This window comes from Mercurialis annua, linkage group LG2 (genome assembly GCF_937616625.2).
Source record: "Mercurialis annua linkage group LG2, ddMerAnnu1.2, whole genome shotgun sequence".
Taxonomy (NCBI): domain Eukaryota; kingdom Viridiplantae; phylum Streptophyta; class Magnoliopsida; order Malpighiales; family Euphorbiaceae; genus Mercurialis; species Mercurialis annua.
Window position 1 is genome coordinate 16,185,431 of NC_065571.1, and position 11,413 is coordinate 16,196,843.

Consider the following 11,413-nt stretch of genomic DNA (forward strand, 5'->3'; position numbering starts at 1 on the left):
TAATTGCATTTTAATTCCGCAGATTACGCCTGTTTAGATCCCAACAAGCAAATCTGTAGCTCGTCACACGGACATATTTTTCTGGAAATCATCATTAGACGCTTCAGTCCCTTATCACTTTTTACTTGTCTGGAAAATAGGTGTCTACGGTTTGCCCCCCTCTTTAATGAGAATTGAGAAAGTAGGTCAATTCTTGTTAAAAAAGTGACTTGTTGTGAGACAAGCGATAAGGATACTGCCTACCGTCGGAGGTACTCGCCCGATGGTATGGTAATGCCCTAGCCTGAGCATTACCTGTCATGGCGCATGACTCTGACTTCATGCCCCTGGTTCTGGTTTACTCAACATTTGGCCGTGGGTAGGTTTTCTCAGTCGCGTCTAACATTTACAGTTATTTGTTTTTGTAGTGTCACACTATACTTAGAGCATCTTTAATGAACTCTTTAAAAGAGACAAACTCTTTATAAACACTTAACTAAAAATATAAAATGGGGGGGGGGGGTAATTTGTTATATGGAGAGTGGGTTTCTAATTAACCATAATTTACTATAATTAAACTCTAATTAATTTAGGGGACATTTTGAACATTTTTCAAATTTGTTTCATTTTTTTTAAAATTTCGGCGAGTAGGAGGAACTTTCTCGCCGGAGAAGAGGAGATGCTGCTCCTCGAATCTTTACTCCTTGCCTGAGGAACTTTTTTATGATTTTTGATTTTATTAAATAAAAAAAGTTAATTTTTTTGTTAAAAATTTAAAATTGGGGGGTTAATTTGTTATATAAAGTTTTAAATTGAAGAGACTAAATTTTTTTAATTATTAAATATTAATTTAAAAAGTTAAAAAACAATTAGGACATTTTAATTTTTTTTTATCAAAAACCACATTAAAAAATAAATTAAAACCGGAGAGTGTATATCACTCTTTTTGGTGAGAGTGGGAAGGAGGGGTTTCTTACCTGATTTTGCTAAATTCGGGATAAAAGTGATCTATTTTTACTAATTTTAATATTTTAAATACTTTGTATCAAATTGAAGGGGTAAAGTTATCATTTGTTCTTTTATAAACACTTAACTGAAAATAAATATTTTTATAAAAACTCTTAAAATTTTAGATTCCAAAAAGAAGCGATAGTTTTATTATTAATATAACAAAAAAGAAAACTTATTGACCCTTTAACAGGTTCCACCCAACTTTTGTCATTGGGGCATATAGGACTCAAAACATACTGCAAGCGGTTTCAAAAGAATGGACAAAATGAGAAACACCCACATCGGTTCAAAGCTGTAACCCATGACATGAAACTATCCATATTAGCTCAAGGTTAACTAACTTTGTAAAATATGGAGCCATGAAGTAAGCACAAAGCGAACTATTCTTTCGCCTTTTACTAAAGAATACCGTGTGCTTGCTTCTTGCAATGGCATACACTTATTTTTTGAAGGGCAACTCTTCATTGAGTTTACCCCTCTATAATTCTAATTATTAAATCTTTTTTGCGGCAAAGTGGTTGCGACTTGTTCTTGAATTTCGCTGCATTGATAACAACATGAAAGCCAAATTGTTGTGGGAATTTGTTGCCATTTATTTTTGGTGCAACATAAGTTGCTACTTATTTTTACTTGAGATCTATTTGTAGTTTTGTACATTCATTTCCTCTTTCCTTCTGATTAATTTTAACACCTTGTTAAGCAATTGGGCAAGGTTTGGTGAACTATTTTAGTAAAAAGATACGTTTATTATCATTGACATTAGCAACTAGAATCAGTACTATTAATGTACAAGAAAAATTTATTTTCTATATAATATCCTATTTTACTATCTTTTAGAGTAGAATTAAATGAATCAATCACACGGTTTATATCAAACATTGGTAAGAATAAGTCCAAATACCAAAAAAGGTTAAACCTTTAATGAAAGTTTCATAAAAGTTCAAACCTTTCAATTTTATTCAATTTGTCCTGAAACACATTATTTCGTTTCAATTGTCCAATTATGTAAAAAATTTAATGCTATGTAAAAAATTTAATGTGGCGCCTACGTGGCGCTGATGTGGCATATGCCAAAATTGAAACAAAATCATATGTTTCATGACAAATTTGATAAAATTGAAAGGTTTGAAATTTTATAAAACTTTCATGAAAGGTTTGACTTTTTTTGGTCATTTGGCCTAAGAATAAAGAAAAAAATAAGATATGTAATGTGAGTGATATAAGTTAATAATAACCCTTTTAGGTTACTTACTGTAGAGAGTATGCAGCCGTATATTGCCGTGTAATTCTCTTCTCAACCACAAACATGTTCCTAGCTCAGCTTTGTGTCCTCCATGTAATTCTGAAAATGAAATGTTGGAGCATGCTTTGAGAGATTGTTCTCAAGTGCGCGGGTTATGGTTTCTTTCTCCATTGGCTCTACGGGTTGATGGTCAAGTAATGTTACCGGTTGAAGAATGGATTATTTTTTTGATGGAGCTGTTACCACTCGAAGGATTTCGATGCTTCCGTGTGTGTTTATGGACAATTTAGAATAGAAATAATGTGGTGCATGGTAATATCAGATGGGATGCTTCAATGTTATTCAGATCAGTCTCTTCGCTTCTTAACTTCAGCATGTGTGCAGTGGGAGAAATTCAGGGACAACAGCAGGTTCCTAAAACGATATGGACTCCACCTTGCGAGGGATGGTTGAAAGTTAACTCATATGCTTCTTTTTCATCTGATGGACAGAAAACATGAGGAGCATCCATCATTCGTGAATATGAAGGAAGAGTATTGCTGCATGGGTTCAAGATGTTTGAAGGTGTTACTGATGTGGAAATTGCTGAACTGTTGGCAATGAGGCTGGGAATGGATTTGGCATTGAAGATTAAATCTAACAATTTTTACTTTGAATCGGATGCCCAATTGGCTATAAATCGTTTCTCTCAAATAGAGGACTCGCTTGATTACGGCCAACTAATTGCAGAAGACATTGTAATGTTAGGTAACCAATTAGACGACTGCGGTTTTGGTTATGTTCATAGAACCGGAAATGTTTTAGCTCATAGTTTAGCTAAATGGGGATTACAACAAGGTGTTGATTTTGTTTCAGATAGAGTTATCCATAACTCATCGAGAAGTTGTAATTTCTGATTTTATAATTCAATAAAATCATCCCCGCTTGCTCTAATTTTTTTTTATTTATTTTAGTTAAAACACTGTTTATTGATACTCTGTTTTCCATTATTATTTTTCTGGATTAATTCTATTTATGAAATGTCCTTATAAATCTTCTATATTTAGACTAATCTTTACTTGAGTTTGATAAATTTAAACTTTAATATCTAAATTACCTACAACCAAATTTTTCTTTTAAAATCGAACTATATTACATTTTATAAGATTTTATGATATAAAAATTAGTTATGATAAAAAAAAATTATAGATAAGTTCTTGATATTAAACTTCAAAAAATATATAATATTCTTTCCGTCTCAACTATATTAGCACTTTTATTTTTCTTTGTTCCAAAATGTTCATTTTTAAAAAATAACAATTTTTAAAAATTATTCATATTTAAAATCCACTAATGAGTTAATGTTATCTATAAGTAAATAAATTTTTATAATTATATTAAATAAGAATATATAAGAAAATGGATTTTGTTTTTGAAAAAAGAATATATAAGAAAAGTTGAAAAAAAAAGTTTATAACGTTAAGTCGTTAATTGTGTTCATAATATAAAAATGGACCGACAGAAGGAAAATATTAGTTTTTTAATACAATTTCTTATACATTGAATTTAATAATTTTCATTATTTTAAAAAAAAATTACTCCCTCCGTCCCGTAAAGATAGAAAAAGCACCCATTTTACAAGAATTAAGAAAATAGTTATTTATAGGTAACTTGTGATAATTTGTCTAAATTACTCTTTGTAATCAATTAGTTATGTACATTTTCTAAAGCCACTTTACTAATTATAGCACTTACAACTCATTTATTTATCTTTTCAAAATATGCATTTAATGTTTTATGATAAGCATGTAGGGGTATGTTGATAATTTTTAACTTAACTAACTCCACTTTTTCTATTTTTATGGGACAAAAAAAGGTGGTACTTTTTCTATCTTTACGGAGGGAGTATTTCATTCCACAATTTTTTTTTATAAAAATTTCAGCTTTAAAAAGAGATGTTACAAATTGATAAAGATTAAATAAAAGTAGACATATATATTGAAAGGGGCCGCGCGAACGCAGAAGCCCCTTGCTACCACAAATTATGACGTAGGATCTCCTACTTGAGGAGACCTTAGGCAGTTGCATCTCCAAAGTGCAATAGAGACCAACCCCCTAGGCCATGGACCTTTTTGATCGTCCATTGACTCCGTCCAGGTATGTAAGTTTCTCCCTTCAATTTGCTTTGTATTTATACTTTACGTTTTACACTACTCTTTTGTGCGTTTTCAATGTGGGATCACAGTTCCTTCAAGGAAATAAATACATGACCATTATTTGTTCCTCTAATTTATTAATCTTCATATTTATATTATTTATCTTTTCTTTATTAGTAAATCTTAGCCTTTTCTTCTTAAATTTACTGAATGTTAATCGTGAAAATTATGGTAATAGTCTTATAGATACAAACTGATGAAGTTACACTACTTATAACCAATAATGATCAAATATCCCACATCGAATAAAGATATAATATACAACATTAAGATACTAGCTAGCTGAAGGTAAAAATGAGAGTGGGTGGATGGTAATCCCTTCATATATACAACCAAAAACAATTGGTTATTAAATTTCAAGCTGTAATTAAGTTAAATTATGTCTCTTGTTGTTGTCACCACTCTATATACCAAATGGCTCGCACCTCCGAGAGATTGTATTTTCATCTTTGAATTCATATACTAGAGAAAAAGCTCGTCTTTGGCAACTAAAATGGTGCTACTAACAATAGCTTTAATTCAGTAATCAAAAGCAACAAAGAAGGAATATTAAACACACACTGATTTCAATCAATCTATAACCACTCTACTCTACCCGGCATTCAGCTATTTTGTATTGCATTAAATACAAAAACAGCTGTAATTTGAGTTCTTGCAAAAAAAATGAGCGAGATAAGCAGGACTGCCAGACATGTTATTGATTTTGTTTTTGGTTCAGGTTTTTAGATTTGCAGTTCAAAATTAGTTACTTAGTAAAAAAATCATTATTGTAGAGTAATTTTTTTCCTGAGAAGATGTAAGTAAATTACTTGTTAAATTTAATATTATATAAATTGACAGGGGCCGCGCGAACGCAGGCCCCCACTAGCACAAATTATGACGTAAGCTCTTCTACTTGAGAAGACTTTAGGCAGTTGCATCTTCAAAGTGCGATGAAGACCAACAACCTAGGCCATGGACCTTATTGATCGCCAATAGACCCCGTCCAGGTAAGTATGTTGCTTTGTTCTATGTCCTTTGTTTTTATACACCATCTTTCATACTTCTCTAGTGCACTCATTCGATGTGGGATTATTCTTTGGCAATTAATAGAAGTCTATCTCATGGGGTTACTATCATGGTTGTCAAATCCGGCCCGGTGATAAAACCGGTAAGACTAGAGGGTCAAGGGTTAAAGGTTCAACCGGAGTTCAACCGGAATTAAACCCGTATTATAAAAATAAAAATAAAAAAAATTATAACTATTAATAATCATATATATATATTATATAATAAGAAACATAGACATAAATAGTAAGTTAGCTTGATTGTATTGAATGCTTCCACTAAAAATACTAAACACCCAAGGCTCAAATCCCAGCAATGACATTTAAATTCCTTATTTTTTTTAGTAAGGGCTTGGGTTTTTAAGTGATTGACCGAACCGATCCGGGTTTTCCGGTTACTTGACCGGTTAATTGGTCCAATTCAGCTGTTATCCGGCCGGTTCGATTAAAAAACCGCGGGTTTGTGATTATAAGGGTTTTTAGTGCAACCCGAACCGTTGATATGGCCGGTTCGAGAGTTTTCCGGTCAAACCGGTCGGTCCGGTTCGGGTTTGACAACCATGGTTACTATTATTTTGTGCAATTAAGATGCTTTGTATTGACAAGTTATGCATGGTATTTTTACTTTTTTGCTCACTGATATAGTTCAAGTCTTTGAAGGTATTATCTATAATTTTTCTATTTTATAGCAGACATTTTTGCAAATTCTAATTTTATCTAGTTAAATTTCAAATTAAAAATAAACTATTCTCATAAAAAATTCCTTACTATCAAGGGACTAGTCATTTTAAAAAGTTGAATCCTTTACATCAATTAACAATTTATCGTTCATAAAAGTAGTATGCAAATTAGGAAAAAAAAACATTGGTTGTTGCTCAACATGAAAATGTTCAAAACTTGATCTTTTGACATAAATTGCTACAGTACTTGGGTATGATCTAGATTTATAATTTTAATATTATAAGAGCATCTCCACTCTAGTGCCAAAATACCTAACAATGCTATAATTTAGCATTTAGTATAAAAAAACACATCTCCATTGCACTTCTATTTCATGTGCTAAATTTAGCATATGCTAAACTTTGTGCCAAATTTGTTAGAAAGTTTAGCATATGCTAAATTTTATTATATCTAAATTATTTACAGATTTGCCATCAATAATGATAATCACTTATAAAACTATAAATTTAGCATTTAGTTTAGCATTTTGCAATGGAGTAAATTTCAATAATATGTGCTATATGTAGCATTTTATCTTATTTTGTGCTAAAAATAGCATAAAAAATACAACATGCAATGGAGATGCTCTAAGTACTATAGATCATGATAGCATATCCCATATCATATCCATGTACTTACAACTTAAGTAGAACGGTTATAAAGACTTCGCATGTAATTTTTGACTTGGACTGTGTAACTTTTATTTATGAGATAATATACAATTTATTTTATTATTCAGAATCATGATATGATAATGGGATAAAATCTAAAAAAATAAAATTCATATCATAATTGATCAATTTTAAAATATTCAAACTATTAAATGTGAACACTAACATTATTATATCAAAAACACCTAAGTGCACGAATACTTATTATATGAAATGTGAACCACCACAAACTCATTTTACTTCACTCAAATATTAAGTTTAAGAATATTTAGAGTAATTGTAATAATGTCTGTTGAAATACATACCTCGTGCTCCTTTTGTTATGGTAGGTTGAGGGCATTACCTAGTAGAGTGCAAATTGGAGCATGAATCTTATTTATTAGCATTTCTTATTTGAGTAGGAGTTTTATTTACCAGATTCCTTATTCGAGTAGGATTCATAGTATCTAGTAGGTTTTCTAGAAGGTTTACATCTTCTAGATGATTATAGAACCTTCTATGGGAGTAAAGCTGTATTCATATAATGAATTCGTGTTTGGATTTCATCTTTGTTTATATAGGATCTTCATTTGGATCTATTACTCAGTTGAAGTGTATAATTAATATCGAGCCATACTGAGTCTGTACTAGGCCCTTAAGGACTTGGTCACTCATTAAGAGCCTTAATGGATTCGTCTGTCCCTTAACGAGCCACTTTAATGGGCGGATTCCTAGAGGCTAAGACCATCTCGGTTCACGTGGAATTAGAATTTCATCATTAGCTCCACACAAGTAAAGTGATGTCTGGTATATCTTTCCTTAATTGATCTTCAGCTTTCCCTTTTTATTTTAAGTGATGAGTCATGCTTTGGTGAGTCCCGTATGTTATCCTTTAGGAGGAGAATCCCCTCGGTAGGCCTTGTTGGGGCGACTATTGTGATGAAGCTTTCATCAGTGAAGTTGTAGACACGTGCTCAATATATACATAGATTATCGACATGTGTAACTTTGGCAACACGTGTTTATCACATAGAACGCGTGTGGGCGCATCCCGTTGGGTTCAAACCCTTCAAGATCTCTCTCTCTCTTCAACGATTACAATAATCCTTTTTTAATATTTCATCTTCTTCTTCGTTTTGTCACTTCCAAAATTATTTTTTATTGCTCTCTCTAATTTCTCTCTCTAAAATAATTTATCCAATGTTCTTTTCGAGTTTTTAATTTTATTAAGGTCCCACCAGTTCGTGTTGCTCCACATCTTTCGTTTGATCTGTTATATCTTTTATCCAGATATTATTTCGTTTTTAAGATTTAATTTACGTAGTTGATTTGAAATATAATCTGCACTTTCTATCGTTCTTTATGTTCTTGGTGTTCATCCTTTTTGTCTTTTGGTTTTTCTTCAAATTTTTAAGTTTAAGTTTCTTTTACTTTAAATTTTGCTTTTTTTCTTGTTTGTCCCCAATTTCCCCCCAAGACAAAATTTTAAAAATGGCTGAAAAGAACTAAGACGCTGCTGAGATGAATAAAATTGAGAGTAGTTTGTCCATGAAGGAACTTAGAATTATTTTTTCTAAATAAATTTTCCAATAGGATATAAGATCAAAAACCCTAAAACCTTTTCAGGGATCATAACTATCATGGCTCGCCCAAGGAGATAGTTCTTTTTTAAGAGCATTTCATAACTGGGCTTCGGTTCCCTCTTGAACCTCTCATTTTAAGAGTTTGTCTAGACTTAGGTATCGCAACCAGTCAGCTTCATCCTAATGCTATCTGAGTCTTGCTCTGTTTTATTGAAACTTGTAGGCTTCGAGGGTGAGTCCCATCATTGAGTCTTTTCCTTCATTTTTTTTACAAATCATAAACATGAACTTTTCGTCTATGCCTGTGGAAGGCCAAACCTCGCTCTCGCTCTCTTCAAACTCCCTTCTTCTTTAGAAAAAGTGGACCAAAAAGTATTTTATAGATGAACATACAATTTTCATTTTCATATTTTCATAAAGGTTTTAACCTTATGAAAGTATCTCTTATTACAACCCTCTTAGTAAAGAAGAGTTTGATTTCGCCGTTGATCTTTTGGTCGAGTGCAAGATGGCAATCCCCCTGGTCTCCATCTTAGTAAATAGATATTTTAGGCACCGGGGGTTACTATTAGAGGATGCCCCTCGTGGTTTTGCTGATCTTTCCTACGAAGATATTTGAGAAGGTACTTATTCTAACTTGATATTTCTTTTTGTTTTGTAGGATGACTATAGAACTTGGCACTCTTCTTTGTGGTTTTGAAGTATATATGACCATTCTAATGGGTGAGGCAACCAACACTGCTCCTATAGGGAATGATGTATTGCCCTTACCGAGCCCATTGAATACCAAGACCGAGTTTTGGAAGAAGTTGTTGCTAATGTAACTGGAGCCCCAAATGCCATACCGAGTCTTATTCGCCTTGCTTCTAATGAAGGGGCGAATCCGCCTAATCCTAAATGGTGTAAGAAACTCGCCAAGAAGCAAAAGACGAAGGGTCCTTAGTTGGGAAGAATGCCAGATATGGCTGCTTGGGTCGAGGAATAGAATAGGTCCAAGCTCTCCAATTATGATGTACTCGGTGGATTTATGGAATCACTTTCCATTACTGAGGATATTAAAATCCTAGATCACATAAGTGATGAGGGCTTCCTTCACATGGCTTGCTTAGGAGCCTTTTGGTATGTTTTATTTTCTCCTTGCCAATCTTTTTTATATTTGTTATTATTTCAGTCAATTTTTGACTAACTTCTTTTTGTCTTTCAAACTGTTCAGGCGATCCTTAGCCTTGATGAACTTCGAAGGGTTGCTCTTGATGAATTGAAAAAGTTAAAGAAACTTCTTGCTGAGTCCGAGTCCAAAAGGACAAGGCTTTAGAAGACTGATGTTGAGCATGATGATATTTTATTCATTCGAAAGCTCAATGGGAGAGGCGAGTTGATGCCCTTGAGGCTCGAACCAAGATTCTCACATAGGAGATTTAGAGTCTCTTGTCTTTTACTTCCTCGGTCACAACTGAAAGGGATTAACTGAAGACTACAGTGGAAAGGCTTCATATCCATTTTTTGGACACAGAGTCCTTTAGTAAAGTTTACAAGAAGTGTCGGGATCGCGATTGGATTTCAGTACATCTTTTCATCCATAAACAAATGAATAGTTTGAAAGAATAATTCAGACGCTGGAAGACATGTTACTTATATTTGTGTTGGAGTTTGAACGTCGTTGGGATGAGTATCTACCATTGGTGAAATTTTCTTATAACAATAGTTATCATTTCTGTACTGAGATGGCTCTATATGAAGCGTTATACGGACGAAAATGTAAATCTCCAATCTGCTGGAAAGAAGTTGGAGAAAGGAAGTTGACATGAGCAGAAATTTTACAAATTACATCAGAGAAGGTATCACTGATTAAGCAGAGACTGAAAATTGCATTCAGTCGGCAAAAGAGCTATGCTGATTTGAAACAGAAAGATGTGGAATTTCAAGACGGAGATTTCGTATTCATTAAAATATCACCTATGAAAGGTGTAATTCGATTTGGAAAGAAAGGAAAGTTAGCTCCGAGATATGCGAGACCATATGAGATTGAAGAACATATAGGAGGAGTAGCTTATAAGCTAGCCCTACAGTCAGAGATGTCACAAGTACACCCAGTGTTCCACGTGTCTATGCTTAAGAAGTATATCCCTGATCCTTCTCGAAATATACAACCTCAAACTGTTGAAATAGACAAAGAGCTATCTTACAAAGAAGATCCTGTAGAGATTGTCGATACACAGTTAAAGAAGCTCTGTAGTAAGGCGATTCTAATGGTAAAAATACTATGGAGGAATCGAACAATCGAGGAGTGTACGTGGGAAACAAAAGCGGATATGCGGCAACGATATCCCAATATATTTACTCAAGGTAAATAATTTGTTTTAAAATCCGAGGACGAATTTTTATAAGGAGGGGTGAATGTAATACCCTGAAAACTTTAATTATGAAATAAGCCACGCATCCTGATTTAGACAAACGAGACTATGAAAGAATAGTTTTTAAATTCAAAATATGAATTTAAATATGTGGAAAAGTGGATAAGGGTATAGAAATCTCAAAATATTATTTTGAAAATTTTTAGGTATTTAAAATTAGTTTGCAAAGAATTTGAGCTTAAAACCGAAATAAATAAAATAATTTTTTTTAACCCGAAAATATTTATTTTGAATCTAATATTCATTAAATAATATTTAAAAGTGTTTTGAAGAATTTTGTGCCAAAGTGATAAAAAATCAATTTTAGCCCTAAACTTTGATTTATTTACAATTTTATCACAAGGACAAAATTGAATTTTTTTCAAAACTTATCCTTATAAGCTAAAGATCACCTTCTTCAAACTCATTTCTCTATTTTGATTGCTTTTTTCCGAATACTCCACATAAACCTTAGGTATGTTATTCTTAGCTTATTTGTTTTTTATTTTTAAACGAGAAATGTTAGCCGATTATCGTAAACTACTAATCTAAAGTTTATTTTATTACCAAGACGTTTTTTTATGGGTGTTGTG

The 11,413-nt window shown here is 32.6% G+C and overlaps 3 non-coding genes across 3 annotated transcripts; 1 reads left to right on the forward strand and 2 right to left on the reverse strand.

The window, feature by feature from the left end:
• The first annotated feature begins 1,345 nt into the window (after positions 1–1,345).
• LOC126670881 (U5 spliceosomal RNA) lies at positions 1,346–1,462 on the forward strand. The gene has a single exon (XR_007638870.1). It is a non-coding gene; the product is annotated as a U5 spliceosomal RNA (small nuclear RNA).
• A 2,751-nt stretch (positions 1,463–4,213) lies between these two features.
• Positions 4,214–4,377, reverse strand: LOC126670850 (U1 spliceosomal RNA). Its single transcript, XR_007638844.1, has one exon. It is a non-coding gene; the product is annotated as a U1 spliceosomal RNA (small nuclear RNA).
• Positions 4,378–5,265: 888 nt separating this feature from the next.
• LOC126670827 (U1 spliceosomal RNA) lies at positions 5,266–5,425 on the reverse strand. The gene has a single exon (XR_007638822.1). It is a non-coding gene; the product is annotated as a U1 spliceosomal RNA (small nuclear RNA).
• Between the last annotated feature and the right edge of the window lie 5,988 nt (positions 5,426–11,413).